The following is a 6,689-nucleotide window of genomic DNA, read 5'->3' on the forward strand; positions in this document are numbered from 1 at the left end:
CGGGAGCAGTGCAACGAGCCCTGTGTGATGACTGGTTGCCTGCAGCGGAACGACTGCGCTGAATTCTTGGCTGCGAGGTTTGGTGAGTGCGGGACTTTCTTCTTCTGAGTTTTGCCAGGCTTTTGTTAGTGTCAGAAACAGAGCTGGTAATTGTGGTTGTCGTTGCTGCCGGGTTAGTTTGCGGCAAGACAATAGTAGGCAGTAGAGAAAGCAGCATTCAGAGCAGCCATGGATTTGAAGTCGTTGCGCAAACCGAAATTGCTGGAGCTTGCAAGAGAGTTGGGTCTGGATGTCTCAGACAAACTCAGAAAACCAGAACTGCTGAGGGCTATTCTTGAGTTAGAAGCTGAGGATGACGAGCTGTCGGAATGCCTTGAGACCATTGAGGAGAGGGAGACTGCAAAAAGACAGGAGCGCGAACTTAAAGAGCAAAAAGAGAAACAGGAGCGCGAACTTAAAGAACAAAAAGAGAAAGAAAAAGAAGAGCGCGACCACGCTTTGGAAATGAAGCGTCTCGAGGTAGAGATGGAACGCGCTCGTATTGGAAGTCAGGCGCACGGTGCAGGAGAACGAGTATTGTTCAAAATGACTGACCTGATGCGGCCGTTTAAGCTTGGAGGGGACATTGGTTTGTTCCTGGTTAACTTTGAGCGAACGTGCGAGAAGCAGGGGTTCTCTCGGGAAACGTGGCCACAGCGCTTGCTCACTTTGTTACCCGGCGAGGCGGCCGACGTAGTCGCTCGCTTGAATAGAGAGGAGGCAGAGGATTTCGACAAAGTGAAACGAGTCTGCTAAAAAAATACAGGCTGTCAGCGGAGGCGTTCCATCGGAAGTTTCGGGAAAATGAGAAAGGCAGAAGTGAGTCATATACAGAGTTTGCCTACAGGCTAATGTCAAACATGCAGGAGTGGCTCAAAGAAGAGAAAGCATTTGGTGACCACGAGAAAGTTCTGCCGTGTTTCGGGCTAGAACAGTTTTATAGTCGGTTACCTGAGAACGTGCGGTACTGGGTCTTGGATAGGCCAGACGTTAGTACAGTGGCTAAAGCCGCCGAGCTAGCCGAGGAGTTTGTGACGCGTCGGGCTCGCGGAGCTAAGGACGGTCAAAAGGGTGAATTTGGCTCGAAGTTTGAGAGTCCTAAGTTCACGCCCATGAGCAAAGGGGAACACACGTAGTGCGGATGCGAGTGAAAGCAGTGCGACCGAACGTAAGGAGACGGCGGCAGCCGAAGCCGAACGCAGAAAGCGGTTCGAGACGAGGCAAGCGCGCGTTTGTTATACGTGCCAGAAGCCGGGTCACTTTTCGGCGCAGTGTCCGGAAACAAAAACAAAAGTTGTGTTTTTGTCATTATGCAGCACTGACGAGAACATGAAGCTTCTCGAGCCTTACATGCGAGATCTCCTCGTGAACGGGAAAGAGTGCCGAGTGCTTCGCGATTCCGCAGCTACGATGGATGTAGTTCACCCCTCCTACGTAGAACCCGATATGTTCACGGGCGAGTGCGCATGGATCAAGCAAGCCGTGGAAGCTCATAGCGTGTGCCTGCCCGTAGCCAAAGTGCTTATTGAAGGACCTTTCGGAGCGCTTGAGACGGAGGCGGCAGTGTCATCTATGCTGCCCCCCCAGTACCCGTACCTATTTTCGAACAGGTCCGATCACCTCCTGCGCGAGAAGGGGCTTTTGTTTGGTGAGGCTAGTGTTCAGGCCTTAACCAGATCGAAGGTTCGGGAGCTCGCTGCAAAGGCGGTAGTTGCGGGGCCGACGTTGTCAAACAATGAAAAAGGGTCAGAGGCGCAGCAAGCCGATATTCAGAGCACGCCCGAACTGAATAAAATTGAGCCTGTAGCGTTGAAGGCGCCAGATACTGGAGAGGAAATGCCCGACACGGGAAAGTTAGAAGAGCTATCTACAGATTTGCTCATCGCGCCTACGTCAGACGGACTTAATAGGTTGCTAAAAGTCAGCCGGTCGGCTTTGATAGCCGAGCAAAAGAAGGATGGCAGCCTAGAAAACATACGCTGCATTGTCAAGGAAGGCATCGCCAAGAAAAATGGTCGCTTTGTGGAAAGAGGTGGGGTCCTGTACCGGAAATATCTAGACCGCAGGGGAGTGGAGTTCGATCAGCTGATCGTGCCTCAATGCTATCGTCAGGATCTGTTGCGCTTGTCGCACGGGGGTTCGTGGTCCGGACACCTAGGAGTTAAGAAAACTAAGGACCGTCTCTTGCAAGAGTACTATTGGCCAGGGTGTTTTCGGGACGCAAACCATTTCGTGAGGACATGTGACACCTGTCAGCGGGTGGGCAAACCAGGGGACAAATCGAGGGCGCCGTTGAGATTGGTACCTATCATTACGGAGCCTTCTAGACGGCTCGTTATTGATACAGTGGGACCTCTGCCGGTAACAGCCACGGGGTACAGACACATTTTGACTGTGATCTGCCCAGCGACAAAGTTCCCTGAAGCAGTGCCGCTTAAAGAACTCAGCTCAGTTGAGATAGTCAATGCACTACTGTCCATATTTGCGCGAGTTGGTTTTGCTGCGGAAATCCAATCAGATCAGGGCACAGTGTTTACTAGCGCTTTGACGACAACTTTTCTCGAAAGGTGTGGGGTAAAGCTGTTACACAGCTCAGTGTACCACCCACAGTTGAATTCCGTTGAGAAGCTCCACTCCGTCATGAAGCGCGTGTTGAGAGCATTGTGTTTTGAACATCAAACTGACTGGGAGCTGTGTCTGCCTGGGGTGATGTTTGCATTACGGACCGCGCCGCATGCGGCTACGGGGTTTTCGCCAGCTGAGCTGGTGTACGGTCGCTCGCTGCGATCTCCGCTTCGCATGCTTCGAGAATCGTGGGAAGGCAGGAGCGACGACCCAGTCGTGGTAGAGTACGTGCTTAGGCTCCTCGAACGCTTAAGAAGGGCACAGGAGTTGTCAGGTGAAGCAATGGCAAAGGCCCAGCAGAGGGCCAAGGTTTATTGTGATCGGACAGCCAGGGCCCGTCATTTCGAGGTGGGCGATGAGGTCATGATATTGCGCACATCGCTAAAAAACAAACTCGACGTGCAGTGGGAGGGCCCAGCACGGATTGTTCAGAAACTGTCGGACGTTAACTACGTGGTGAGTCTGCCAGGAAAGCGGAAAGCACAGCAAGTTTACCACTGTAATCTGCTCAAACCTTATAGACAAAGGGAAGCAGTGGTGTGCATGATGGTAAACGTTCCTGAAGAGCTTCCGGTCGAGCTTCCGGGACTTGGCTCAGTGACGAACAGGGAAGACACCGGTCAAGTCATTAGTGACCTTATCAGTAAAGCACCGCTGTCGCCTGAACAGAAAACCGAACTACACCAGCTCTTACAAGAGTTTCAAGGTCTGTTCTCTGAGAGACCTGGTAGGACTTCTGTCCTTACTCATGACATAGAACTTACCTCCCCAGAGCCAGTACGATCCAAGGCGTATCGGGTGTCACCCCGCCAGAGCCATATTATGGAGGCTGAGGTAAAGAATATGCTACAGCTCGGAGTTATTGAGGCGGGTGAGAGTGATTATACCTCCCCTTTGATTTTAGTTGAGGTACCGGGCAAGGAACCTCGTCCTTGCGTCGACTACCGCAGGCTTAATTCCATCACTAAGGATCAAATTTATCCGATCCCTAACATCGAGGAGCGCCTTGAGAAAGTTAGTAGCGCTCAGTTTATTTCCACCCTAGATCTTGTCAGGGGTTATTGGCAGGTTCCACTTACAGAAGAGGCTAGTAGGTATGCGGCGTTCATTTCATCAATGGGAACATTCCGTCCTAAAGTGTTGAGTTTTGGTTTGAAGAACGCGCCATACTGTTTTCCAAGCCTCATGGATAAAGTGTTGCGGGGACAGCAAGAATTCGCTTTACCGTATTTAGACGACGTAGCGATATTCTCCGCATCCTGGTCTGAGCATATGGCCCACTTGCGGGCAGTGCTAACCCGCCTGCGCAATGCGGGCTTGACAGTCAAGGCTCCCAAGTGCCAGTTAGCACAGGCCGAGGTTGTCTACCTCGGTCACGTGATTGGTCGGGGTCGTCGCCGCCCCTCTGAAATAAAGGTGGCCGCAGTGCGAGACTTCCCGCAACCGCGCACGAAGACCGATATTCGGTCGTTCTTAGGTGTCGCCGGCTACTATCAGAGGTACATCCCCAGGTACTCTGATATCGCGGCTCCCCTGACGGATGCTCTAAGAAAGACAGAGCCGCAAACAGTCGTCTGGGACGAGACAAAGGAAAGAGCTTTTAGCGCCCTAAAGAGTGCCCTAACAAGCCAGCCTGTGCTACGATCGCCCGACTACACAAAAGGGTTCGTTGTTCAGTGCGATGCTAGTGAGCGAGGCATGGGCGTTGTACTGTGCCAACGGGAAAATGGAGAAGTAGAACAACCCGTCCTGTATGCTAGTCGTAAGCTGACCAGTCGTGAGCAGGCGTACAGCGCCACCGAGAAAGAGTGTGCGTGTCTCGTGTGGGCCGTTCAGAAATTGTCATGCTATCTAGCCGGCTCGAGGTTTATCATTGAGACGGATCACTGCCCTCTCCAATGGCTGCAGACCATCTCTCCCAAAAATGGCCGCCTCCTGCGCTGGAGCCTCGCTTTGCAACCATATTCCTTTGAGGTGCGTTACAAAAAGGGGAGTCTCAACGGTAACGCCGATGGCTTAAGTCGAAGCCCCTAACGTAGGAATGAGCCTCAAAATTGTTTGTTACTGATGTTTTTCTTCCTGAGGCAGGATTTTTAACATATTGCTTTTGTTTAGTGTTTCAAAGTGATGACATGCTTTCTAGTGCAATTTTCCAATTTGTGGACGCGTTCTGAGTGCTGCTAGACTACTGTAAGGAACTAGGCAGTGGTATAACAGGGGAAAGAGCCTGGCAGGGCTTAGTGAGGGTTGTGCCGTACTTGCTGACTGAGAGGTTGAGTTTCAGCGTAGTTCTAACGCTTGCCGGGAACGAGAACAAAAATGTGAACTCTCCCGAAGTCACTTTGCAGTGTCCTGTGTGAACCTGAACGAGAGAACGAGGCCTTCTCTGTGCGCTGCGCTCAAGAAACGTCGAGGGACGCCCGACTTCGGTTATGAGCATCATCGAGCGACATCCCTCCGGACAGCGGATGCAGTCCCCTGACCATCGGGATCTCCTTCCCCCGGTGGGGCGGTCTGTTACGTTTCGCCTACGACGCGCGGTATAGCCGGCGCGGATGCAACGGACGCTGGGGCTTCGTTCAAAGCGGCAGACATTTTGGCCCGTTCGGCGCCGCCGCTACGCCTCCCCGCCAAGCGCGTCCAGGCATGTTCCAATGCCACGTGTCTTCGTGTGCGTGTGTGTGTGTGTGTGCATGTTGGTGCCCACACTTGTCGAAGCGCGGCAGCCGGGGAGAGGAGCTCCCCCAACTGTGAAGCGAGGAGGTCTGTCGGCGCCGGCCCGGCGGATGCGTCACCTACGCGTCCCAACGTTCCCGAGCGGCGCCGGCCCGGCGGATGCGCCACCTACTCATCCCAACGTGCCCGAGCGGCGCCGGCCCGGCGGATGCGCCACCTACTCATCCCAACGTGGCCGAGCGGCGCCGGCCCGGCGGATGCACCACCTACTCATCCCAACGTGCCCGAGCGGCGCCGGCCCGGCGGATGCGTCACCTACTCGTCCCAACGTGCCCGAGCGGCGAAGTCACGTGCGCGTCTATAGAGGCGTTCCTTCTTGCCCTCAACTGCGAGAGTATAAAAGCAGCTGCCCCCGGACGCCAAGGGAGAGGCTCCGATTTCTTCTGTTGAGTAACGTGCTCTCCCGTCTCTCCACTTCGGTCGACCTGACCGCCCGCTCTTATGCTTTGCTAGAATAAACATTCCTCCCACGGAGGTTCCCGAAGGATGATACAAGAGACCATTTCTTGACCACGAGTGCGGCTGCAGCTGCAAAGTGTGTGATAGACTGTGGGTTGATCACAACCTCACGCAACTAAAGGGCGTGCGCAACCAGGAACCGAAGCTCGAGCCTAGCGGAACGACGACAGCGAGCGAAAAGACTAATAAAAATCGCGCTAAACACGAGTTCAAACTTGAGAACACGACCACCACCTCCGCCGTTTTGTCAGATTTCATTGCGAGAATCTGGTTTTACTTTTTTTTTACAGCGAATCTGTGTACTTCTACCGTCCAAGAAAATTTTCGATTTATTGTTGGTATGATAAGGAAAAAAACTCCCCATACGTGGGCCGATCCCGAAGCTAGTGCAATGCCGGGCCGACCCGCGGCGGAAGTGAAGCAGGCGTTAAGGACTCCGCATTCGTGGGCCGATCACGAAGATTGCGCAATGCAGCGCCGATCCGCGGCAGATGTGCAGTTCGCCATTAAGGGGTCTGCATAGACAGCTTCGCTGGTCATCCTTCTTCACAGAGTGGAAGGGCACTGAGTTTCTTTTTATATTAATTACACGTGATAGCTTGACCAATTATGCACTTATTTTGCAGATATAAGGCGTCACAGGAAGGACAGGTTTTGTCGGAGTGCTCGCAAAAGAATGCCTACGCATTAAAGTATGACCGCGCTAAGCGTCCTCCATGGCCTCCTGAAAGCTATGTGGTATAGGCTGATCCACGTGACTTCACGATGCGTTGTTTATCATCGCGTATTTCACTCGCCGTATAATCTAGGAGCAGCGGAAGTAGCGAGAG

This window comes from Dermacentor variabilis, chromosome 9 (assembly GCF_050947875.1).
Source record: "Dermacentor variabilis isolate Ectoservices chromosome 9, ASM5094787v1, whole genome shotgun sequence".
NCBI lineage: Eukaryota > Metazoa > Arthropoda > Arachnida > Ixodida > Ixodidae > Dermacentor > Dermacentor variabilis.